General features: G+C 38.9%; 1 pseudogene; it reads left to right on the top strand.

Moving 5' to 3' along the window:
• Positions 1 to 23236, top strand: part of LOC101435249 (solute carrier family 25 member 16 pseudogene) — a 141172-nt pseudogene extending 117936 nt beyond the window's left edge.
• The last annotated feature ends 4694 nt before the right edge of the window (positions 23237 to 27930 follow it).

The following is a 27930-nucleotide window of genomic DNA, read 5'->3' as shown; positions in this document are numbered from 1 at the left end:
AAGTTCATGAAGCCGTTTCCTATTACAAGGTCCTGTAGATGCTTCCCTCCTTTGCTTTCCAAGGTCTTTATTGTCTTGGATCCTATATTTAGGTCTTTGATCCATCTTGAGTTGATTTTTATAAAAGGTATAAGTTGGTAATCCTCTTTCATTCTTTTACATATGGATATCCAGTTCTCCAGGCACCATTAGTTGAATAGGCCATTCTCTCCCAGTTGAGAGGGTTTGGTGGCTTTATCGAATATTATATGGCTATATATATGAGGTTCTATATCAGAACTTTCAATTCGATTCCATTGGTCAGTTTGTCTATTCATGTGCCAATACCATGCTGTTTTCACTACTGTAGCTTTATAGTATGTTTTGAAATCAGGTAGTGTGATTCCTCCAATTTCATTTTTCTTTTTCAATATGTCTTTGGCTATTCGGGGCCTCTTTCCTTTACAAATAAATTTCATAGTTAGTTTTTCTAGTTCCTTAAAGAATGCTGTGTTGATTTTTATTGGGATTGCATTGAATCTGTAGATCAGTTTTGGTAGGCTAGACATCTTAACAATATTTAGTCTTCCTATCCATGAACAGGGAATATTCTTCCATTTATTTAAGTCTTCTTTGATTTCCTTGAACAGTGTTGTGTAGTTTTCTGTGTAAAAGTCTTTTATGTCTTTACTTAAATTTATCCCTAGGTATTTGATTTTTTATTTTACTATTGTGAATGATATTTGACTCCTGATTTCCTACTCAGATTGCTCATTATTGATGTACAGAAATGCTACTGATTTTTGTGCATTTATCTTGTAACCTGTGACTTTACTGAACACATTTATAAGTTCTAGAAGCTTTGTTGTAGACTTCTCAGGGTTTTCTATATATAGGATCATATCATCTGCAAATAGTGAAATTTTTATGTCTTCCTTTACAATTTGGATGCCTTTTATGTCTGGCTCTTGCCTCAGTGCTCGAGCAAGTACTTCTAAGACTATATTAAATAGGAGGGATGATAGTGGGCATCTTTGTCTTGTTCCTGGTCTTAGAGGGAAAGATTTGAGGATTTCACCATTGTAAATGATGTTACTGTGGGATTTTCATATATACTCTTTATCGTGTTGAGAAAGTTTCCTTCTATTCTGATCTTTTGCAGTGTTTTTATCAAGAAAGTGTGCTGTATTTTGTCAAATGCTTTTTCTGCATCTATAGATATGATCATGTGATTTTTTTCCTTCAGTCTGTTTATGTGGTGTATTACATTAATTGATTTTCTTATGTTGAACCATCCTTGCATACCAGGAATGAATCCCACTTGGTCATGGTGTATAATTTGTTTAATGTGTTGATGAATATGATTAGCAAGTATTTTGTTAAGGATTTTCACGTGAAGACTCATTAGAGAGATTGGTCTGTAATTTTCCTTTCTTGTGGTGTCTTTGTTTGGCTTTGATACTAGAGTAATGTTGGCATCATAGAATCAGTTAGGAAATGTTCCTTCTGTTTCAATTTTTTGGAAGAGTTTAAGCAAGATTGGTGTTAGTTCTTTCAAGAATGTTTTGTAGAATTCACATGTGAAGCTGTCTGGCCCAGGGCTCTTTTTAGTTGGGAGGTTTTTAATGACTGATTCCATCTCTTTACTTGTGGTTGATTTGTTGAGATCATCAACACCTTCTTTTGTCAATGTAGGCTGCCTATGTGTTTCTAGGAATTTGTCCATTTCCTCTGAATTGTCATTTTTGTTGGAATATATCCTTTTATGATAGTCTTTATTTCTGTGGGGTCAGTGGTGATAGCTTCTTTCTCATTTCTTATTTTGTGTATTTGCATCTTCTCTCTTTTTTTCTTTGTTAACCTAGCTAAGGGTTTGTCAATTTTATTGATTTTCTCAAAGAACCAGTTCTTGGTTTTATTTATTTTTTTCAAGTGATTTCTTACTTTCTATTTCATTTAGTTCTGCTCTGATCTTTGTTATTTCTTTCTTTCTTCTTCCTTTGGGGTTAGTTTGTTGTTTTTTAACTAATTCCTCCAAGTGTGCATTTAGTTTTTCAACTTTAGCTCTTTCTTCTTTTTTGATGTATGAATTTATGACTATAAATTTCCCTCTCAGTACTGCTTTTGCTGCATCCCATAAGTTTGGATATGTTGTATTATCATTTTCATTAGTTTCAAGGTAGTTATTAATTTCTTTTGAGATTTCCTCCTTGACCCACTGTTTTTCTAAGAGTGTGTTGTTTAACTTCCAAATCTTGGTGCCAAATCTGGGTCTCTGCCCCTTGCAGATTGCCAGCTTCATTCCACTGTGGTCAGAGAAATTATTTTGTATGATTTCTATATTTCTGAATTCATTGAGACTTTCTCTGTGTCCTAGCATGTGGTCTATATTGGAGAATGATCCATGTGCACTTGAGAAGAATGTATATCCTGCTGCATTTGTGTGTAATGTTCTGTATATGTCAGTTAGGTCCAACTCCTCTAATATATTGTTCAAAATCTTTGTTTCTTTATTGATTCTCTTTTGAGATGTTCTGTCCAAAGTTGATAGTGGTGTATTAAAGTCCCCCACTATAATTGTAGAGGCATCTATTCCTTCATTTAGTTTTTCCAGTGTTTGCCTCACATATTTGGAGGCACCCTTGTTAGGAGCATAAATGTTTATGATTGCTCTTTCTTCTTGAAAGATTATCCCTTTCACTAATATGTAGTGTCTGTCTTTGTCTCTCACAATTCTTTTGCATTTAAAGTCTATTTTGTCTGATATTAATATAGCTACTCCTGCCCTTTTTTGGTTATTGTTTGCTTGTAAGATTTTTTTCCAGCCATTCACTGTCAACCTTCTTGAATCTCTGGGTCTAAGATGTGTTTCTTGCAGACAGCATATAGATGGGTCATATTTCCTTATCCAGTTTTCCAGTCTGATTCTCTTGACAGGTGAGTTTAATCTACTGACATTCAGTGCTATTACTTTCAAGGAATTACTTATATTAGCCATATTTTCTTTGGATTTGTGTTTGTCCTATTCTGTTTGATTTCCTTTTTCTGTTTTTGTCTTTTTAGTTGCTCTTACGCTCTCCTCCAACTCTGTCTGTCTTGTTTTTTTCTTTCTTCCTGCAGAACTCCCTGTAGTATTTCTTGAAGGGCAGGATTCTTATTGGCATACTCTCTTAGTTTGTTTATCTGTGAATATTTTGAACTCTCCATCATTTTTGAATGCTAACTTTGCTGGACAGAGTATTCTCGGTTGGAAATTTTTTTCTTTTAGTACCTTGACTATGTCATAGCACTGTCTTCTTGCCTCCATGGTTTCAGATGAGAAATCAGCACTGAATCTTATGGAGCCTCCTTTGTTGTGATGGTTCTCTTCTTTTGCTGCTTTTAGTATTTTCTCTTTGTCTTGAGCATTGGATAACTTGACAAGTATACATCTTGGGGTAGGTCTGCTGGGATTATGCTGTTTGGGGTGCATTGTGCTTCCTGGACATGTACATCCATCTCCCTCAATAGGTTTGGGACGTTTTCAGCCATTATTTCCTCCAGCACCACTTCTTGTCCCCTTTCCCTTCTCTTCTCCTTCTGGGATGCCTGTAATACATATGTTTGTGCATTTTGCATTGTCATTCAGGTCCCTAAGCCCCTGCTGGATTTTTTCTTTTTATTGACCAGTTCTACTATCTGTTTGATTTCAGATGTACTGTCTTCCACATCACTGAATCTCTTCTCTGCATTTTCGAGTCTGCTGTTATTTGCTGAGAGTGTATATTTTATTTCTTGAATTGTGCTGTTCATCACCATCACATCTGTTATCTTTTTGTGTATGATTGCAATTTCTTCTGTATTCTCTCCAATTGTTTTCTTCATATTCTCTCTTCCTTCACATCATCAAATTGGTCCCTAATATATGTTTTGAGATCTTTAATTACTTCTTTGATGTTCTGCTCCTCTTCCTGTTTTTTAGTTTGTTCATTGGATTGGGGCATGTTTTCCTGATTATTGGTTTGGTTTGTAGTTTTTTGTTGCTCTCTGGTCATCATTTTATCTTGATGGGTTTAGTCAGTTGCTTAGCTTCTTTGTCTAGTTTGGAGTTTAATTAGTTGTTGTTTTTGCATGTGTGTTAAGTCTTCTCTTTGTCACTTTGTTCTTCTTATTCTATTTCCCTGTAATTGGCTAAGTTCACGTAAAGGAAAATATTAGGGCCAGAGAAAGCAAAAGGAATAAGAAAATGAATAATAGTAGTATTGATAGTAAATATTAACAGAGGAACCATATGAGATATAGGAGAATGGATATTAGACTCTTGTAAGGTATGTAGAGTTATAACAGTAAGATAAGTAGAGAAGGTAAAAATCTGAATATGGGGAGGAATACAGTGTGAATTAAAAGGCCTGTGTGTTCAGGATAGAGGGAAAGAGAAAAGAGAGGACAATAATATAAAGAGTGAATGTAAGGCAGAAAACAGAACAAAGGTATTAGAAATAAAAAGTCAAAAAATAGGGGGGCAAACAAAGAGAGGTGTAATGTAAGAGAAACAATCAATGATGGAGGATAGAAAGATGTAGAGGAAAGGGAATAGAGTTGGTGGCCAAAATCAATACACATAGAAAAGAGTAAATGGAGGATGAGGAATATAGCAAATGTGAAGCTCTCCCTGCAGGACTTAATGTAAGAAGAATAAGAAAGCAGAGAAAGAAAGAAAGAGGAAAAAAAAGGGAGTGGGGAAGTAAGTAAGGAAAAAAAAAAGAGAAAGAAAGAAAAAAGGGCCTTGGGGGGATAAAGAAGAAGGAAAAACGAACCCAATACTATGGAAAATTTCAAGCAAGGAATCCTGTTTGTAGTTAAATAAAACGCTTACGTATCTGACATTCCTCCTTTTCTCCCTTCCTCACTTCCCTCCCTCCCAGGCAGCAGGAAAGCTGCCCGAGAGGTCTGGTAGCAGAGTCAAGTGGGTCCTTGTTGAACCAGCTCCACACAGAAGACAATGACTCTTAATTTCCAGGGAGAGAGCACTCACACCTTACCAGGAACCCCAAGTATGCTATTGGAAGCTTGGAAAGCCCCTCCTACAGTCCCTCTCCTTTAGGTGTGCTATGAGAGGACTTGCTGATTTTCTGACTCCACCTTCTCCCAGGCCAAGTTTCCTATCCCAGGGTATTTAGGTGAATCAGTCTTGCTCAGCAAATTTGCCACTCCTCTCTTCCCAGACTCTCCCCAAGCCAGCCGTATGCTCCTTCATGCGCAAAAAAAGAAAAGAAAATGGGGGGCGGGGAAACACCAGAAATTCGAACCCACACTAGCTAGGCCCCCCTACCGAACCCCCCACCGAATCCCTCCCACCCACGGAGTCAGTCCAAAAGTGGAGGGCTAAGGCAATCCCGGACCTTTGGGAGCGCTAGACTTGGGTAAGGGAAGTCCGGGACTCTGCAGACCCAGGGCACGTAGGTCTATGGAACACGGGCTGTGGGGGCTCGGGGGACACGGACCTGGGGACCACACATCCGGGCATCATGGGGCCCAGGAATGCCACCGCACAACCAAGGGTCAGGGGGAAGGGTCCCGCCAGCCCACAGCTTCCCACCTCTGTACTTGTAACCCGAAATTCTACCTTTAGCAAGTACCACCTCCACCATTCTCTCTCCAAATCGATGTCCACACACCCTCCGCCCTGCAAGCCCCCAAGCTGCATATGTTCTTAAACTAATCCATTCCTGTGGTTTTGGGACCCTTTGATTGCACTAAATTAAGTTAAGGGAGCTTTTATTATATTACTTGATAAGATCACTTTGATTAGACTATGTATGTTACACGTGACTCAGGTTAAGCATCCACCCTCTTCCCTGTTACTGGAGCCTTATATAAAGGGAGACACAGAGAAAGAGACACACAGAGAAAAAGGAAGCTGCCATTTTTTATCATGCCATGTGAGAGAGAGGACGTGAAGATGGCTAGCAGCCAAGATTTAAGCACAAAGTTCCCAAGAGGCTGACCCCAAGAGCAGCTCAACGCTGAGGATACAAGCCATATGCCTGACAGCATATAGCTGAGCTCCAGGAAAGGACAGATTTTGGAGGGGAAGGCAGGGACCTCAGCAGAGACCAGCTGCCGTCTTGCTTTGCCAATGTGCCAGGACCCCACGATCACCAGTAGCTGACTTTGGTGAGAAAGCATCTCTGCTTGATTTGGACATTTCACAACCTTGGAATTATAAGCTTTTACCCTAAATAAAATTCTCATTACAAAAACCAACTCATTTCTGATACTTTGCATCGGCAGCCCTGTGGCAAATTAAGACACGGTTTATTTCAGTTCTGCCTTGATGGATAAAATCACTCCCACTGGTTTCAAACTTGGTGCCCGGGTAGGAAAACAACTTTGGCTTCCCTTCATCCCCAGTCTCTCACCTTATTTTAGGGAGCCATGAAATGTCTTCAGGAACTGCTGCTTCCTGAGATAATTCCCATGAGACACCCAAGCAGCATATGCAACTTACACACATCAAAATTCCTGCCACCAACTAATCGTCAGTATATATATGGAAATTTCACTTATACTTACTCGCATTTATGTTTGAACTGTTTTCACTTTTACATCTTAAGTTCCTGTAGTATGAATTCTTTTTAAAGCATAAGGCAATGTAAGTCAGGAGTTAAAAACATTGATTTTAGAGTAAAATTTTGGATTTAAAAGCCAGCTCTGTTGTTTATTACATTAGGGATCTTAGAGAAATTACCTCTCTAATCTTCCTCAGAGTTCTCATATATAAACTGAGAATGATAATATCTACCTTCAAGGACTGACATGGGAATTCACTAATGATTCATTCATTCAACAAATATTTTTGAACATGTTCAGGAATTGAACCAAGAGGTGAGATGTGGACAAGACAATCAAGTTCTTTGGCTCCTCCCGGGCCTTCGGGCATAGCAGGAGGAAAATATCTTATAAGCAAGTACAATAGTGCTGACTGTTATGAGAGAAGAAGTGAAGTGTGCTATTGGAATGTGCAATGCAATATCTACAAAGTTTAGGGGCCATGAAACAGAATTCTCATAATATACAAGGTCGGGGAAAGGTTCAACTGCCAAGACAGGCAAACCTTGACTCATGGCTTTTCACCTTTTACTGGATATTTGGTTGAGGACTGGAAGATGAGGGTTTGGGAGAAGAGGGTGAGAGTGGACTGTACAGCTGAGTAAAGATGTGAAAAACTCCAAGACACCCATGATGGTTATAAGGAAAATGCAGGGGTCAGCCAGGACGCTGGAAGGGGCACACTGCTAGTGCTGGGTACATCATGTGTTCTCAATAAACGGCAACTCTATTTATCATCCTAACCTAAGTAAGCAGTATTCTGGTTAGTACGGACAGTGGCACTGATTTTTTTTAGTTATTTTCCTTTTCTTTTTTGAACAGACATGTAGCAGAGCCTTCCCACTACAGGTATACTCTAACTGTAGACTTGTGGCCTGAAATTAGACAGTCCTCTGGCAAACGGTAGCTTTCCTTTTTTAAGTACATTTTACATTGGCCAATGTCTCCACCTGCACAGGACACTTAAGCCCAATTATCAATATAAGCAGTTAGACCAACTCTACCAGAAGGACATGAGAATGCCATTTTCCCCAGGCAAGAGCTTTTGGCTGCTTTGCCGTTTTTAAATGACTCATTTTGAATGAAGTAGGGTACTCCTCTGGAAGGATTTAAAGCCACTTTATATAAGTTGCAATTAGTGGCTTCCCACAAATTGCATATCATTCCAGCAAGTGTGATCTCCCTGAAGTGCTTTGCTGCCTGGCTCATGGGATTGTACTTCATTGTTCTCTAGGACTCAAATATATTTCTCTTCTGCTTTTAAATGTACCCACTTACATACAGGTCTTCCCAGGTGTGTACTTAAGGGCTCTGCAGCAGGGTATTTGCCAGGACCTCAGACAGGAGCACACAAAAGCAATTTTCCAAGTCACTTTCAAGCAATATTTTATTTTCTGGGCAGCAATGTTTTTCCATTTCATTTTCAGTAGGTAAGAGACCCCTAACCTCCAATTGGTTTATCCCCTTTATTAGAGGAAACAAAATATCCACAGTAATGAAGTAAGCATATTTATAGCCGTTCAATTCTGCCCAGTTGCTACTGCCGAAGCAACCTGATTTAAGCAAAGTTAATAAGAAAATGGGAGAGGCTGATACTTGAGGCAGAAAAACTTCCAGTTGCACAAATGTCATCACTTCTAGTGAATCCACACCATTGAACCAGGGAATAATTTCATCAAAGCCCCCCTAAAAACTATACAGGTTTTTGCTAGATGTCATAAGAAATGATACAGCTTATGGGAAGATGTCATAAGAGTATTTCATGAAGGCAAAGTATGGTTTGATCATTTTAGGAAGATAGCTGGTTAGCACAACATCAACATTCAAACAGAAGCTGAGAGTATTGTGATAAGCAACCTCCAAATGAAGCCTGCCCCACTGGTAACTGTCAGCCCGGAATCAGTTCACACCTAGTGTAGGGGTCACCAGGTACTGGGACTGGGGGTTGAACCCAGGACCTCCTATCTGGGAAGCCAACGCTCAACCACTGAACCACACAGCTCTCCGGAGTTGGATTTTCCATCTGTTTGTTGTTTTTGTTGTTCTTGTTTAGGAGGCACTGGGGACCAAACGAGGACCTCCCCTGTGGGAAGCAGGCACTCCACCACTTGAACACCATCTGCTCCCCTCAATGATATTTTAATGTAAAAAGAAATAATACAGGCAGTGTTGTTGGGCGCCGCAAGCGCTGTGGTCGGCCCCTGTCACCGCCGGCTCTGGAAATGGACTTGGCCTTTCATTTGTAACTTGGGGAGTGAAGCTACCAATTTAGCCTGGCCCTGATGGCAGGGGCTGCGGCAGCCCTTGCTGTGGATGGGAGAGCAAAGGGCCCACCGCCCGCCAGGGAGTGTACTGGCTGCGCTCCTTTCCGACCTGAGGTATTGCTGGATGCTGTGCCAAAGCAACAGTTGTTCCTTTGGATCGAGTAAAGGTTTTATTACAAGCTCGCAATCGCCATTACAATCATTTTCCTAAATGCCGTTCCCCAAAAGGAAGGCTACCTTGGATTGTGTAAAGGAAATGGTGCAATGATGATTAGAATCTTTCCCTACAGTGCAATTCAGTTTATAGCATTTGAACATTATAAAATGTTAACCACTACAAAGCTGGGAGTTTCTGGTCATGTACACAGATTAATGGCTGGATCCAAGGCAGGTAAAGATATTCTGCTCTTTATATGGGATTGTAGTTGTCAAATGGGGGAAGAGGAGAACTGTCACCATCACTGTTTGGGGTATAAGGGCAGTTATCTGCACTTACCCTCTTGACCTGGTTAGAACTCGCCTAGCATTCCAGGTGAAAGGGAAACACACTTATTCAGGAATAATTCACACATTCAAAACAATTTATGCAAAGGAAGGTGGTTTCCTTGGATTTTATGGAGTCCTGATGCCTACTATATTAGGGACGGCTCCAGGTGCAGGTGTTTCATGTTTCACTTTTGGTACCTTAAAGAGTGATGGACTTTACCATGCTCTACCCTTCTTGGCACACCTTCATCAGACAATCCTAATGTCTTAGTTTTGAAAACTCACATTAGCTTACTTTGTGGTGGTGTTTCCGGAGCAATAGCACAGACGGTTTCCTACCCAGAAATTGAAAAGTGTCTTACTATGTGGGAGACAATGAAGGATGTCTATGGACACCATGGAATTCGAAAAGGATTAAATGGTGGTGTATCTCTTAATTACATTTGCTGCCTTCTCTCTCAAGCATGGCTTTTACAACATATGAACTTATGAAGAGAGACTCAACAGTAAATGAAGAATTTTCAGGTATTATTCAAATGTTATTAGCAGGTATAATGGGAGATTTACATGTGTGCGTTTTTTTTTTTTTTTGTCTTTTTTTTAAAAGTCAATGGATATGGCATTGGTGTGGAGAGGGTGGCCGTGGTGGCTGCTGGGGGTGGGGAGTGGGGGGAGGAAATGAGATGTGGGGGCATTCTCAGGACTTGGAGTTGTCCTGGGTGGTGCTGCAGGGACAGTTGCCGGACGTTATGTGTCCTCCCATGGCCCACTGGGTGGAATGTGGGAGGGTGTGGGCTATGGTGTGGACCGTTGACCATGGGGTGCAGCGGTGCTCGGAGATGTGTTCACCGGATGCAGTAGATGTTTTGTGATAATGGAGGGGATTGTTGTTGTGGGGGGAGAGGTAGAGTGGGGGGGTGGGAGTGTGTGTAGGGACCTCATGTTTTTTGAATGTAATATTAGAAAAATAAAGACAAAAAAAAAGAAATAGAAAAAAAAGTCAATGTATTTTCAAAGGCAGTAATAATAAATAATAAATGTCGGCTCTGACCAAACAGATTAGCATTTTAGATTTGCTTTTTTTTTAGACAGTTGGTGTATACTAGAAAATTTATTTAAGTAGACTGTGAAATAGCCATTAATGTAGATGTTAATGTCAAATAATGTTTCTAAGGTATAGGTATGATATGTCAACTAGTTCTTCCATTTAAAATAATTTTAAAGCAATGTAAACAAATAGAGATATAAAATATTATTTGAATTTTTTTCCTTTATATTTAGAAAATAGTTTAAAATTTAAGAACTCCTTTTATTGTTTTTAGAGCTCTGATGTTTTTTGTTTTTTTTTAAATAAGCATATTAGATATGGGAGGGGAAAAATAATAGTTCTAGCCTCAGAAATAGTGATTTGTAGAATTGATGTGATTTTTAAGGCATTGGAAAACTAAGTTGAAAGTGTTATTTCTACTTTAATTATTTTATTTTATTTTTTTTTGCAAAAAGTATGTCTTGTAATATCTTGGTAAAAATTTGATCAACTGGTTTCATTTTCAAAGACTTTATTTTAAAATGAAGATATACTTTTGTATGATTTGTAAGTGTACTAGTAGGTAGAAATATATGTGTTCCTAAGACAATTTTCTAAATTTTCATTTCTGGGCTAGACTTGGAGCTAAATATTATTATCAAGTCTTATACTAGTAGGTAGAAATATATGTGTTCCTAAGACAATTTTGTAAATTTTCATTTCTGGGCTAGACTTGGAGCTAAATATTATTATCAAGTCTTAAAATAATTTAAATGTATAAAACAAGTAACTCAGTCATCAGTGAAGGGACTGGAAATATTTTTTAAAATAAAATTTGCATTCTCTGCCTGTTATAGACAGCATAGGACAATCAAAAACAAAGAAAACAAAACAAAACAAAAAAGATATACTGGAGCAACATAATGGAAATTTAGAAGCCATAGACTTTCTGTTTAATTCTGCCACTTTCCAGCTCTTTGACTCTAGATAAGTTATTCAAATGCTCTTGACTTTCATTTTCTTATCTGTGAAATGAAAGAATTAGACACATAATCTTTAAAATCCATTCCAGGCATAAACCTGTGGATAATCTGGATTCAAATTCCAGATAACTGTGTAATTCTGTATCCTTGGGCACATCTCTCTGGAACTTAGTCTCCTATATCCTAGAACAATATTAATAATATATATCTTACAATGTTACTTGAAGATTAATCACCAGCAAAGGGACAGGCACATAGTAGTTCCCTTAGTACATAAGTAGGAGTCTTGCTATCCATTGCTTGGTCAAAACAAAAACAAATAAACAGAAAGTTAAGTGGAAGATTGGAAGATTTTCCTAGTCAAGTGTTTCTGTATTTTCAATAATTTTGCTTGAATATGGCTTCTGGGTACAAGGCAGACCCTTAACCAGGCAAATTATTTCTCATTGCCATCATATAAACAGATTAGCAGAGATGAGAAAGATCTGAATAAGGAAGAAATAAAGAAGAAAATGCAAAGTAATAAACAGCCTTCAGAGCAACCTGAAGCCCATAGAAGTAGCAGGCCAGTCATTGACAAGGCAAGTTTGTAAGGTCACTGCCATAGAGTAGATAGAACTTGACTCCAGGATCTAAGAGGTACAGAATCTGTGAGCACAACTGCATTGATTTGTAGGGTTTGCGCTTCTTACCCTCTTACAGGAGCACCCAGTAAAAGGCCTGGTATGAAGGGAAGGTGATGGGAGTGAAGCCCGACATTGTGGCAGAGAGAACTAGATTTTCCATCAACAGTGCACAGTCCTGCCATTGTATGGAGTATCTACAAGAACGAGACTGCCTAGCTAGGGCCTAAATTTTTTGTTTCCATTTGCACACATATATGACCACATGACCTGCCCTCACCAATGGCATGTGTGCAGAAGTGATATGTCCCACTCCTGGACTGGGGATTGTAAGCAGCAGAAGTTATTTTCTGCCCTCTTTGCCCTCTCTGAATTAGCTGCTGGATGGGGAGATAATAAAACATTAACGATGCTATATATATATATTTTTTTTTTTTTTTAAGATTTATTTATTTATTTCTCTCCCCTTCTTCCCCTCCCCGCCCACCCTGGTTGTCTATTCTCTGTGTCTATTTGCTGCGTCTTCTTTGTCCGCGGCATGGGAATCTGTGTTTCTTTTTGTTGCGTCATCTTGTTGAGTCAGCTCTCCGTGTGTGCAGCACCATTCCTGGGCAGGCTGCACTTTCTTTCACGCTGGGCGGCTCTCCTTACAGGGTGACACCTCTGCGTGGCAGGGCACTCCTTGTGCGCATCAGCGCTGCTCATGGGCCAGCTCCACATGGGTCAAGGAGGCCCAGGGTTTGAACCGCGGACCTCCCATGTGGTAGACGGACACCCTAACCACTGGGCCAAGTCCGCCGCCTAAAGACGCTATAATAGATCACAGAAGCCCAAGGTCACCAGCTCATCACCTCCAGGAAAGGTGACTTTGAACCAGGAATACTCATGTTGAAAGTGATATAAATGTTAAATGTATTTTCATTCTATTAAGCCACAGAAATTTTAAATTTTATTAGTTCTTCCGGCAAGAAGGAATTATGATACTACAACATGGGTAGACCTCAAAACATTATATTGAGTGAAAAGAAGAGTGTAGACTATATGGTTCTAGAGTGGGAAAAACTAATGGGACAATATCAGAAAATATCAGAAAATTTGTTGCCTCTGAAGGGTGGATGTAGGGTTTGACAGGGAAGAAACACAGAATACCTTTCTGGAGTCATCTTAATGTTCTATACCTTGATGAAGGTTTGGGTTTCAAAGATGTGTGTAAATGTCAGCAAATGTACAGTTAAGATTTGTGTACTTCCTTGTACCTAAGGTTCTCATCAAAAGAATTTGGAACTGTAGCTAATGATATGTATGCTGAAGAAATTAGAGCAAAAACTACTGACATCTATGAATTACTTGGAAATGCAACAAAAATGAGGTGCATTGATGTTTGGGTAGAGGGATGGATATACAGAGAGAGCTAGTGTAAAAATGGTAGTGGTAGATTCTAAGAGATGAGTATATGAAGTTCACTATAAAGGTCTTCCAGTTTGTCTGCATGTTTGGAAAATCCCACAATAGGTTATTTAATAAAATAGTTTGGAAAACATACTCCAGAATGAACAAGAAAAATCTCTCTTTCATATTCAGGCAGCAGTGTGAGGCTCTTTTTAAGAGACAAGAAGATGGAGACCAGAAAGGAGATAATTAAATCAGTCTAGGTGAAGGAAGGTTGACAAAACCATTAGTTAGAAAATATCCTTTCCTCTGTTGTCTAATTGCAAGATATCTAATGGCTGGGCTTATTTGGGGATCCGTACTTCCTTTAGTGAATAACCTGGCATGGCATGTCCCTGTCCCTTTCTATTACAGCTTTTATAATGAGATCAGGATTAGAGTGACAGGGTTACCCAAACTTCATTAGAAAAAAATCTGGTCAGTCCTTGAATGCCAATAGAGCCAATGAATCCAACAAGGGAAATCTTAACCAGAGTATCTTTTATCACTTGGTTTTTAATATTACTTATTCTTTCTTTCTTTTTTTTTTTCTGATATCTTAACTAATAAATACTAGTTGTAGAAATTTGAGAAAAGCCAAAAGAAAATGAGGAAACGGCCATGAAGTTCAGAGTGGCTGGAGTATAGGATGGAGTAGGTGACTGATCTTGGCCTCGAAAGCTTTGAAGAGTTTGGGAGGGATAGTCATCCTGTACAGAAGTATTGTTTATTTCCACCATGGGGAACCAAAGCACTTTAAAGAAGATTTTTAGAAGAATGACTCTGGCCACAATGTGGTGGGTAGGTAAGAGGAGTAAGAGATTGTGGGCAGGAGAACAAGTTAAGTGGTGAAGTTGGTGAGGGGTGGTGGGTAACTCTAGGCAAAGGAAGAACTAGATTTAGAAGATCATTCCTCAGAGAAGTTGTATTAGTCAGCCAAAGGTGCTGATACAAAATATTAGAAATTGGTTGGTTTTTATAAAAGGTGTTTATTTGGGATAAGAGCTTACAGATACCAGGCCATAAAGCATAAGTTACTTCCCTCACCAAAGTCTTTTTTCATATGTTGGAGCAAGATGGCTGCTGACGTCTGCAAGGGTTCAGGCTTCCTGGTTTCCTCCCTTCCGGGGTCTTGCTTCTCCCTGGGTTCAGGGTTCCTCTCTTCCCAGGGCTTGCTTCTTCCTGGGCTCAGGGTTCCTCTCTTCCTGTGGCTGGCTTCTTTTTCCTCTGTGAGCTTACTTCCTGGGGCTCCAGTTTAAGGCTTCAGCATCAAATCCCAACATCAAAACTCCACCATTAAGAACCCTCAACTCTCTCCTTTGCCATGTCTTTTATTGGTGAGTCCTAACTCACCAAGGGAAGGGGATTCAATGCCCTAATGACATGACCCAATCAAAGCCCTAATCACAACTTAATCATGCCCAGGTACAGACCAGATAATCCAATATCTACTTTTGGAATTCATAACCATATCAGACTGCTAACTGCTACAGAAGTCAACATGCTTTGTCTACTGACAAGCTATAAGCATTGAAGGGAAGAGAAATGAGGAGTCAAGAATGAGTCAAAGGTGACTGGGTTTTCTACCAAGGCAGGTTGGATGGATGGTGATGCCATTGACTAAGTCATGACATCCAGAGAGGGTGTGTGTTTTGGGGTGTGGATCCGAGGAGACAATGGTTCTTTCTGGTTTCCCTCTTGGGATTGAAAGCTCCCATTTGTAATAAGCAGGTACTCCTCTTCATTTTTGCTAAACTGTATTAGATTTAAGCATGAAACAACAGCAAAGTCTACTTAAATATTCTTTGACCAAACACACACCTAGTACCCATCCTATTTATTATAAAGAAGTAGGAGAGAACTCATGGAGCCATGACTTTACAAAGTATTATTGTTGGGTGCTTAATGTATTTCTTCAGTTCAAGGGAGCATGCATCAATTCTGAACCCTTGTAGGAGACTTGGATGAAAGAAATATGCTAGTTGCCTCAAGTTGTAATTCAAAGTTAAGAACAGAGAACACTTGCAAAGTGTACCAAGCACTGCCAGAATATAATTATACTAATCAGAAAGGAAGTAGGCCAACATGATCATTATCCCATTAGCTATCAAAGTAGGAAAGAGAAAGAAACCAATATATTTTAGTAACTGTCCTGTGAAAAGTATATGCTAGTTACTTTATATTTCAATTTCCAGAATAAGCCAAGAGGCTGAGTATTATTAAATAAATTTTATAGATGAATGACTAAAGTTGAGAGGTTAAGTAAATAGGCCAACTTTTCACTGTAAGGATATAAGTAGGTAGGATTTGAATCCATTTCAGTCTCAGTCTAAATTTTTCCTCCTTATACTCCCTGATGACTGTATTGGAATTAAGGGGTAGAAAAAAATCAAATTACTTGATAGGAATCACTGAGTAGAAAGATGCAGGGAGAGAATGAGGAACTACAAGAAGCTAGGCTCCCCAAAATAAGCCAAATAAAAATCATATAGAGTTTCAACAATGCCTTGCTAATTAGCTCTAATACTTAGATCTAATGTCAGGTTTTCTGAGGGTTGTGACATTCATAGATGACTAATTAAACTGTGCAGCAAATCCATTTCATCTGCTGCCATGACACAGCCAATCAAGACTGGCTTACTGTTTGCTCATTTGGAAAATGATTAGAATTCCCATTTAGACTTAATTACAGTGCAAAGGTTGGCAATTATCTTCTCTATAGAAGCATCAGATGCTTCAATATCACAGTGAACATGTGCCTATAATTATGTACATAATTTGTCTAGCAGAAACTGTAACCCAGTCATTACGTGGATCTTATGCCTGTAATCACTGATAATAAAAATACCAAATGGAAAAGTGGGTTGGTGGGATGTTAGGACTGTTACAATATGAGAATCTGCATGCATCTGTTAGCAGAAACTCAGTAGCAACCAACATCTCTTGGATTGCTGCCCTCTATTAAAATTAATTAGGAAGTGTGAGAGAAAGGCGAAAATTATGGTTTAGCGAAAGTACAGTACAATCACTTTTCTAGGATTGACTTCAGTCACTAAAAATTTCATAGGTTCCTCAAATTCAGAATATCCAAAAACAGACTCATTAATAACCCCTCCTCCAACATACCTGCTCAGTCTCTCGTTTGCTGGGTTGGATAATGGCAACACATTCTAGAGCCTTCTATAAACATTATCATCTAACTTCTTCCTGCTCATTGCCATGATACTTCCATAGTTCAGCCTTTATCATTGTTGTATGGTCAGTTTCAAGAGGAAATATGTATGTTTCTGCCTTTCTCTAGTCTCTCCCCTCCACCATTCATCTTCCACATTGCTGCCATATGGCTATCTCTAATCGCAAATCTAATCATGTCACTTTAAATGCCCACCATTTCCGAAAAAAGCAATTAACAGGGCCCAGCAAACATTTTATAATTTGGATTCTGTGTCAAATTTATGCTTTCCTGCCCCACTCTGCAATTTAGTAGCTAGGTTCATTAAATGGTTTACAGGATATGTAATGGAATATGCTCATTTATTTGGTTATCTCTTGCAGCACAGATGATTACCCAACATGCAGTGACTAAAAGCAACCATTTTTTATTTTCCTCAAAATTTTATGGGTCAGGAATATAGGAATGACTTGGGTGGTGGTCATTTCTGATCTATTTTGCATCTTCTGGAATGGACGAATCTTCTTCCAAGATGGCAACTTCATGCACAAGTTTAATACCTCAGAGCTCCTTGGCATCTCTCTCTTCATTAGCTGCTCATTCTCCAGAGTTTCTTCACTTAATTTCCCACAGCAAGATGATGTAAAGGAAGTTTCACTTTTTTACATGAGGGATGAATTCCAAGAGGCAGGGAGTAGAAACTGCCATGCTAGTTAAAATCTATGACAACAGAAAGTGACATGGCCACATTTCTGTCATAGTCTCGTGGTGAAAGCAGCCCAAGAGCCTTTCATCTTCAAGGGTGTGGGGATATTGAAACTGTCTCTTGATGAACAAATGACAAGGTCCCATTACAGAAGTGCAATAGGATGAGAGATATTATTATGTCCATCTTTGTAAAATACAATCTCACACACTCTATTCCCTCCTTCTGAAATGCTAATTCCTCTTTCTTTCCTACCCAACTCCTGCTTGGCTTTGAAGGTCAACTCTAGTAGCAGTTACTCAACTATTCTGTCCATTCTCTAAGCAAAACCAATCCCTCTCCCTACAATACCCATATAGTACTTGGTTGAAGCCTCTTTTATCCTAGAGCGGAACATCATTGTCTATTTACTTACATATTTCTCTTCCCTGCCAGAATGTCAGCATGAAGTCATATCTTATTTACTTTAGAATCCCTAGAGTATAGCCGAGAACCTGGGGCATAGTAGATGTTGAATACATGTTGTATTGATCATGAGCCTGAATAACTGAAAAACTGAATAAATGGCTCTGTTCACATATCATAAATACTATGTACCCCATATACCTGTGCAGTCCCTATAATAAGTTTAATATTTTGTGTTAACTGTCCTCTATGATGGCCTCCCTTGGTCCCTGTCTCCTGATCCATACTTTTGTGTAGCCCTTTCACACACGGGACCAGAGTTGGTCTGTGTGACTTAATAGAATGTGGTAGAAGTGATGGCTCTCCCACACCCCCTCTCCTTATCACGGGCTTTGGGAGAAACTTGCTGCCATGTGGTGAGCAGTCCTGTGGAGAAACCTACATGATGATAAGCTGAGGCCTCCTGCCAACAGCCATGTGAGTAACGTTGAACCCTAGTCCTCCAGCCCCAGCCAGTTCTTCCCAAGCCTGCAGTCCCAGGTGTGAGCTCGACTGAAACATCAGAAGAAACCTGGAGTCAGAACTGCCCTGCTCCCAGATTCCTGACCCTCAGAAACCATATGAAATAATAAATATTTGTTATTTTACACTGCTAAGTTTTGGGGTGTTTTTTTTTATGTAGCAATAGATAATTATTTATTCAGTAGTAATTATTTCTGAGAAGTTTCATGAAAAATAGCAAGAATGAGAAAGTTCCCTTTCTCTTTCTTAGATTTTCAGCCAAAATAGTTTGTTATTAGGATATATGCCTGGGTGGTAATTTCTGTTTGAAGCCAAACACCTGGGCTTTTTCTTTATCACAAAGAACCTCTCATTTACAACCAAGAGAAAGTAATGATCTCACTTCTGGGAGTGAATATTTGTGTTAATTAGCAGCATGATGAAGTATAGCATGTTAACCAATGACTATTTGTACTTAATCTTCCAATATTTTTTCTTGTAGAAAGAATATAAGGTCAAAGAAATAAACATTAAGCCATTAGACAGACCTTGCAAAGGACCTTGTTTGATAGCTTCCTATTTCAATCTCTAACTGCCAAACTGATAAAGTTTTCAATTATTTGAGTTGAAAGTAAGGGCCTTCATTTTGTTCCAACAAAATTGAAGATGAAAGAAAAGTGAAAGAAAATATCTTATTTATATATTTTCCAAGAAATTCAAGATTTAAAAGAAGGATTTAAAAAATGGAGAATGTCTCAGGATTCAACTTTTTTTACATTCCAATATACTTTATGATGTGTTTGTCTTTATAATTATCAGGAAAATTCCATAAATTATAGACACAGTAAACATTGCTGTATTATTTTAGTAATTCTTCAGTTCTTTAGTTTACCTGAAACTCTTCAGCTTTATTCAGCTCCTCACCAAACATTTATAGAATGCCAACTGTTTCCTAGCCAACAGCTAGGATCTTATTAGAATTTTAAGAGTATAAGAAATTCAAAGTATGAACTTCCAGCATCAACATGGCTCAGAAAGTTACCATTCTCCTCCTGGAAATCCTCTGAAAGCCACAAAAATTAAAAAACGAACATGCAATTCATACACTATATTCAGTGAAACTAGGAGAAACATATAATTCCTAGACCTCAAAATACTTCTAAGGGCTGTGAAAAGCAGCTGATATGCAGCAGAGGCCAAGACAGTGTGGCAGATTGAAAAAATAAAGGGAGAGGTTGTGGTGAGAGACCTCGGCAGCAATGGATCTAGAAAGTAGCAGCACTGACATCCTTGTTAAAGGAAGGGCAAACTCTGAGGTATAAACCCTGCATTGCTTGTTTGCAATATTACATATAGGAACTGAGTAAGTTGGGCAGGTGCTGAAGTTTTCATGGAACCAATTTGATGCAAAGAAGCCAAGGACAGTCTCGAAGCCAAACTCAGAATGTAAATGCATTGTCTTCCCCCCAGCGTGGGACATGACTCCCGGGGATGAGCCTCTCTGGAGCTGAGGGATTACTACCAAGTACCAGCTGATGATGTAACTAGAAAATGACATTGAATAAAAGGGTCAACTTGGACCAGCAGAATAAAAAAAAATTAAAAAAAAAAAGAAGAAGCCAAGGAGGCACGGGTACTCAAAGACTCACACGGGTCAGCCATATTTGCTGGAAGTTCATAATTCAAAGAGGAGGGCCTTCTAATTATGAAGACCTGCTATCCTGGCTCCCTCCTATAAGAAATTCTTAAAGGTAACTTGTCTTGCAAAATACAATTTATTCCATGATGAATAATTTAAAGGAACTAGCATAGCATTGCTACAAAGATTTAGAGGGGAACATAAAAAAGGAAAAGAGAAACAACATCAATGACAGACCAAACACATACACGTGCACACACCACACATGTGGACACACACCCCTTGTCATGGAATAAACACTGTGACCAACTAAGTTTGACTTAAATTTTAAAATCTGGAAGGAAGAACATGAAGCAAAAATTCCAAGAATCAGGGAAGATATTGTAAGTTTAGCAGGAGGATATGAAATGTGAGCAGGCAAAATTCAGGAATAAAGTAAATGGAAGAAATAAAACTTTTACCAAAATCAAGACAAAGTTGAAAGGCACATAAAATAGGGTAAACACAGAGGAAGTCACAGTAAAAATGTAGACTGTGAAAATGAGAAAGCAAATAAAATAGAAATAAAAAATTGAATTGTTTAAAAAAATAATAAGACTATACAACACAGAGGATATCCAAAATATGTATAATTTAAGTCCCTGAAGAAAAAAGTCAAACTATGAAATAAACCAAATATTTAAATACATAATTCACAAATACTTTCTGATATAGAAATGGCATGAATCTGCATATCAAAAGAACACACCCTGTACCAGGGAAACACACCCTGAGTGGTTAATTAATACTGTGATATATTCCAGTGACATTACTGATCTTCTCAGAAAAGGAACAGTTTTTTGGTAAACAAGGCAAAAAGATCACAAGTCACTTACTAGAGGGGAAAAAAATCAAACTGACCTCAGATTTATCATAAATAAGATTTTTTGATAGAAAGCTCTGGAACAACAACTATAAAATCATAAAGGATTTCATATCTAGCTAAACTTTCTTTATGTATAAAGTTCACAGAGAATTTTTAATATGGAAAATCTTGGAAAATATTTTTATCCATGAGCCCTTCTTGAGGAAGCTAACAGAAAACAAGCTTTAGGGAACCAAGAAATGACTTAAGAGGTGAGAAGAAAACAGTTGCAAGTGGCCAGTATGTTCAATATATTTGAGTGGAAAAGTAATACTAAAACAGAGATGGGGATGAGAGGGAAAGAATAAATAGAATACATGTCTTCTGCCCTGACAGAGTAGAAATGCTCCAACAAACACAAATTGTGGATAGAAGAGGAAAAGAAGGTGCATTTGTATGTGTTTATGTGTGTGTGCATGAGAGAGAGAGAGAAATTTTACTGATTGTTTTGTCAACAATAGCTGTGCTAGAAATTACATTATTTAAAAATGATAGAACAAGTAATAGATATATTTAAGTGTATTTAGGTATACGATGTAAGCACAAGAAAGATAATAAAATTTGCTGATGGTAAGGTGAGAGAATATTTATAATTGCTTATAACAAACTACTTATAATGACTATCTAAAGAAACAGAGGAATATTAAGATAATTGAATTCTTCTCTATTGTTCCATGACCTTTCAAGTGGACAAAAATTAAGCAAAAGCATAGAATATCTTAATTCCAAAAGTAGAACTGAATGATAATTATCAGATTTCATAAGAGAAAGAACAGTTTTTACCAACACATCATGAACACAAAAAAAGAACTATATATATGAAGTCACCAAGTTAACCACAGTAAATTCAAAATAATAAATAGTCAGACCACATTATGTCATTATGTTTCAAGAGACCTATTAAATATCATCAGGAAATACACACAAAAAAACCTGACCTGGAAATGTATACATTATCTTTTAATAAATTCTTGGTACCAAAAAATATATAGTGTACAATCTCAACCTATCTAGGAAATTATAAAAAATCAAAACAGCATGTGGGATAGACCTAAGCAGTCCTCAGAAAAAAACTTATAGGCTTTGCACAAGCTGAATTGGTGGGGATAAATAAAAAAGAGTAAAATAGATTATCTACTTAGTAACCAATCAAGATAAAGAGAATGAAAATATAACTATATAAAATAAAAATAATATGTGGGAAATAAAACCAGAAGTGAGAGAAGTTAATGAATCATAAAAATGATATTACTAAAGTTTATACAAATAAATTTGAAAAACTTGACGCAATGGAAATTTTAAAATGAAATTACTAAAACTTACTCCAGAAGGACTGTAAAACATGTAAAACCTGCTTTCCATAGAAGAACCAGATAAATGTTGTCAAAGAATTACTCTTGGGGGAGGAAGAAAAAACACTAGGGGAATCCCACCAACCTTTAAAGAGTAAATAAAATAAACCTGCCTAAACTGCTCTGTAGCATAGGTAAAGAGAGAAAACTTCCAAATACTTCTTATGAAATGAATTATTTTTTATTCCCAAAGACTGTTAAAGTTAACGCATAAAAACCCATGAAACACCGACTTTCTTAATGCATGAATTCTATGTAAACTATTAACAAACAGAAACCAGCAGTGCATTTAAGATTAATAACCAGGAGTGGATGTAACTCAAGTGGTTGAGTGCCTGCTTCCCACGTACAAGGTCTGGGGTTCAATCCCCAGTATGTTCTAAAAACAAAAACAAAACAAACATGAAAAGACCAATCTCATTGGAGAGTGGATGGAGCTCAGTAGTTGAGTGCCTTCCTCCTCATGTACAAGGTGCTGGGTTCAATCCCCGGTAGCTCAAAAAAAAAAAAAAAATTAATACTTAATGATCAGGTACACATTCTTCCAGGAATGCAAGGAGAGTAGAACATATAAAATCAAGAGTCCCCAACTGCTCTACAGTTCTTCACTAATACTTTGACAAGTGGCTATTAGTTAATTTGTATTCAGTAAGTACAATGAGCCAAGCATTGTTTTAAATATTATACTTTACACTGATTAATTCACTTTATCTTCAGAAACTTCCATTTCCTCATTTTATAGCTGTGAAAAGGAAGACTCAGAGAGGTTAAGTAATTTCCTAAGGTCACACAGCTAATGGTGGTTGGAACTGGAATTTCAACCCAAATAAACTGACTCCAGAGACCATAATCTTAATCAGTTTTGACTTCACCATGTCTTAAAGACCTTTTCCAATTTCCTAATGCTTATTTTACATATCACCTACCCCTACTGAAATGAGTTTGATTACTCTATCACTACATTAGGGAGGCTAGTCATCTATCTGAAGCATCTCAGGGCCTCTCTTCTGTCCCACAGGTGATGCTTTATGCAAAACTCTTACATGTCTGATCACAGTAAGACCTCAGCAACATGTCGCTGCCAACGTGAACATCGTGCAAATCAGGGACAGGGTGGAGGATATCAGTTCTGCGTGGTTACCCCCCTTTGCCTCGAACGTAGCCCTGAGTTCATGAATCCCTGCCAAGCCACCAGAAAAATGTTGCCCCTTCTCATCCGGCTAATGGTCTTCATTTCCCCACACTGAGTCAGATCATCTTCTTCACTCCTCAAAAGAATTTGGTAAGGGTGGTTGGAAAAATTAAGAATTGTTCTGCTAAAGAGATGACAACTTCCCAGCAAATATATGTTACAAGCTCAGGCATTTTATTTGCAGGATAAATTTATACACTTTGAAAAGGCCAGAGGCTCTGAATTGTGAAGGAAAAAAAACAAAAACAAAAACAGAACAAAAGAGTGAGGGAGACAAAGAGCACCAGTTGAGCATGCAAGGGAGAACATTTTGTTGTGCACGGATCATCCTCCAGGGACTCACCAAGCCTACGTCCAAACCTCTTAATTTTTCTGCTGGTGAATATTATCACGGGGAGTAATGGAACAAGAATCCCACACGGGAAGTGGTAATCCTTTGTTTTCACACTGCTGCCCCAACTCCTGACATTCTATACCAGGAGGTCTCAGGAGCGTCGCCCTGCCATGGTTCCCGGCGCTGGCTGTGCGGCACGAAGATGAGGGCACTGCTGATGGGCGGCCTTCCCAGGCGTTAGCGACTAGACAGCCTCCCCACCTGCACCAAGAGAAGCTAATTCCTGTTTCTGCCTCCTGCCTCCTAGTGAAGCGTAAGTTCTGTCAAGTGGGTCTTTGTTGTAAACCGCCCCGGGTAATTGCCTAGTAAGTAACAATTTGTGGTGATGATGGACTTAATACCACGTTAAAATAAATTCTGAGGGCCAGCCCACATCATCGCCAGAACCAGCCGATTCCAGGGTACTCCGCAGCCTAAGGAAGGTTCCCAAGTACTCGTCCAGGAAAACAAAAAGCCAAGTGCCAAGTATGCATTCTAAATAAAAATATGAGTACCTAGTGGGAAAAGTGAAAAATCAAAGGAGTCCCTTTAGCATGTAACCATTAGCTTAGCCCATTAATTGGAACTCATTCTCCTTCCTTTAATAGTTGGAGGAGGCGGGGAGGGAAGGGTGGTTCACAGCGGGGGTTTGGAGTCGGGCTGCCCTGCCTTCACTCCTGACAAGCTGGGAGAGCTTAGATAAATTATTTAACTTGGCCAACCTTCTGTTTTCTCACCTGTAAAATGGGAATAATCACAGCATTTACCCACAGGGTAGTTGTGAAGTCAAATGATGTATTACACAAGGAGGGAGGCACCCATGGAGTATAGTCTGCAGACGTGTGCCATCGGCAGCCTGCTTTGTAGCAGTCCGTGACAAAATATGTACAGAATTTGAGAGCGCTTGGAACTTTTAAAGCAATTTGGCAGAGTAATTTTATGTGCATTGTATCCATTTTTTTTTGCATGGCTTTGGTTTTTTTATTTCATTTATTTCTATGGGGTCATTTTTTATTGTATTTTACAAAAGTACTGGGAAAAAACAACGGAACGAGCCCTTGACCACAGTTTGAGAAGCGCTGATACAGAGGGCTTAGCGCCAGTTGTTGGCCCATAGTAAATTCTCAATAAACATTGACGGTGTTATCATTTTTATTATTAGTAGGTTCTCATTGCATCGTCATGCCAGGCTCTAAGTTTGCCAGGAATTGCACTCTATTAATACATCCTTTGTACCATTTTGATGATTTCGGGCACCTCCTGTCCCTTGCGCCGCCATCTCTCTGGTGACCAGCCTCCAGTGGGCTCCACCTGTCATCACGCAGGCACAAGTAGACCTCACCCTGACATGCTTACAACGTTCCTCTAGCTCCCTATCCCGGGGATGCCGTTTTGACACCAAGGATTTGGATATTGGAGACCCCACTCAGTGCAGATGCATTTAGAAGCCAGAAGTGCACCGGGGTGAGTCCTCCAGTGGGAGATGACAGGGTTATCAATACATGAGCTTTGCCCTTTCTTCCCCCAGATGTGCTATCTGGGACTTGGCTGATGGCTTCTCAGAGGGCAGTTTCACAAGACTGAACATTTAGGGGGTGCCACTTCCATCTGCCATCCTCTTACTGGCTCCCCTCCTTGCCCTTGTCTTTCACTCCTGCTCCCTGTGTTGCCCTCTCTAGTAAGGTATTCACCCACCTGCAGCTATGCAGTCGTTAGGAATCACTTTCTCTCTTATAGAATTATTGACTCATACAGACTTTCGGATTCATTCCATCTACCACTTTCATTTTACAGATGCAGAAACTAGGGCCCATTAAATGGGGTACCTAGATGGTGTCACACTTGTACCTAGTAGCTGCTGGACCTGTTAGATGTAGAAACTCCCAGAGCCAAGTGGAAGACTCTAGGCCACTTTCTATAGCACCATGAGCCTCCCATGAGCTAATCACAGAGGGTCTTTACAGCTATTTGTCAACTGTTTCTACATCAGACATATCCATGTGACTTCTGTTAGTAAGCATTTGCATACTTGGGTAAATCTGACATTGCATCAACAGTGTGCAAGCAGCACCAATATTGAGAATACTTAGTTTGCTCATTTCTAACCCTGGTATGGTCTAGAGCAGGGATTAGCAAACTTGTTCTGTAATTATCAGTTTCTCTTTGCATCATCATACCAGGCTTTAAGTTTGCCAGGAATTCCACTCTGTCAATACATCATGAATATTTTTTACTTTACTGGTTACTTGTGTATTCTGTCACATTCTTCTACTTCTTTCTTTCTCCATACTTTCATTTTCTCCTTCCTTTCTTCCCCTTCCTCTCCTCCTTCTCCTGCCTCCTCTTTTAGCAACACTGAAAAAAAATGTAAAAAACATTTGTAGCTTGTGAACTGTGCAAAAACAGAGCTGAGGTCAAATTCTACCTTTGGGGTGTAGTTTGTTGACCCTTGATCTGCAAAAAGGATCCAAAGAGATGGAAAAAAGGGGCTGAAAGTAAGGCCTGGAAGATTATTAGTGCTCCCTATGTCTGTTGATTTTGCCAGCTGTATCATAAGAGCCAACATCCAATCTAAAGGTTGCCAGATAAATTATCTTGTAACTAACTGGCAAGCTATTTCCTGTTTAAAATGTTTTCAGAGTCAACCTCCATAACCTGAGGAAGGTAAACCAGAGAAATAAGATCAGGAATAGCCTTTACCATCATAGTGTATTTACCAGGCTCTATGCTTAATGTGATAAGTGGAGTGAAGATAGTGTACAATTTGGGGTTGCTTTAGCCATAGCTTAAAATTTGTAATACCGTTTAATTTATCATTATAAATTTAAATTTAAATTACTTGACATTTATAATTTAAAATTTGTAATGCTGCAGAGGTCAAGTCAACCAGCAGATGTCTGAATTACTTTCTCTCTGATCAGGTATTTTGTGCTCCTGTGTTAGCTAGAAGGATACTTCTTCATTAGGAGAGGAAAGCAGCCCTGAATCTGAGCCAATTTTACCACATTTGGAAAAGGCAATAAATTCCTCTTTTTAAATAGGCCCATTGATGAGGTGAGTGGGACCAAACAAAACATAGCACAACAGAACCGTTGCCTCTTCTGTTTTGGGAGAAGTGCCAGCAAAGTCTCAGAGGATGGATTTCACTGCCTCTAAGGAGGGTGTTAAGACCCTGCATGGCTCTCCTAGGCACCCCTTACAGGTGGGGCTGCTCTTTGCTGCCAGTCCTGCCAAGGGGCCCCTTGGTGGCATCGTCCACCATCCACTACTTCCTTTTATCTTGCGCCTTCGTCCCTCTCTCTTTACCACCAGAAGAGATAATGCCTGTTTTCGGATCTATTCATGAACTACTGGGCTTTTCAGAGCAGCCTCTTTGGAGAACCTGATAATTAATACAGTTGCTTAATTGGTCTGCTGATGCTTGTGTCTGCATCTCCCGCCAGGCACTGTAATTATAGGCTGAACCTCAGATGCATGCCCAAAGCACCTGAGGTCAGCCTTCTAGGTATTCGCCGGCTGCATAAAAATGAGAGGGTGCACTACATTCCCAACATATTTTAAACCCTGTCAGGTGAGTTGGAATGACCGTGGAGTTTGGAGTCAAGTGATCTGTCTTTAATTCAATGCTTCTCCAGTCACTGGTTGTATGAATTGGAGTCAGGTTCTTAAACTTTCTGAGGCTCATTTTTTTTTCTCTGAAATAGCAATGATTATGACTATCATAATATTGCTGAAAGGATTAAATAAAATTATATTGACATAGCAGGCAGTCAATATTGGCTCACATTCCACATTTGGAGTTTTCACCTGTGCACTTAATCATAAATATTTGGATAAGGTGGCCAGATGTAACACATAAAAATGCATAATGCCCAATAAATGTGAATTTCAGATAAACAACAAATTTTTTTTTTAATATGAGTGTGTTCCAACTTATATTGGACAAAGGACCTATAAGTTTCCTGGGACATACTTATACTAAAAAAAGTATGAATTTGAAATTCATATTTAATGGGAAGCTTGTACTTTATCTGGCAACCCTACTTTGGGGCATCTTGGAATCCTCTTCTCAGAATATCTGTCAAAGCTATATCAGAACTCACAAGCCAGCTTTCAGTTCTACTCAGATTACCTTGTCAGAACATGGCAATATGTTGTAGACTAGCAGAACAGAACCCTAAAAGGAAGGTTGTGAAGATGATGATATACAGTTTAAAAAACAGAAAAAAAAAAAAAAAGAACTCCCCCAAATCTCAGAAAAGCTCCTCTGACCTGTTTAAACTTGTCAAAAGCAATTTACAATTG

The sequence above is a fragment of the Dasypus novemcinctus genome, chromosome 3 (genome assembly GCF_030445035.2).
Source record: "Dasypus novemcinctus isolate mDasNov1 chromosome 3, mDasNov1.1.hap2, whole genome shotgun sequence".
NCBI lineage: Eukaryota > Metazoa > Chordata > Mammalia > Cingulata > Dasypodidae > Dasypus > Dasypus novemcinctus.
Note: the sequence above shows the minus strand (reverse complement) of the source record. Positions and strands in the feature narration are given on the sequence as shown.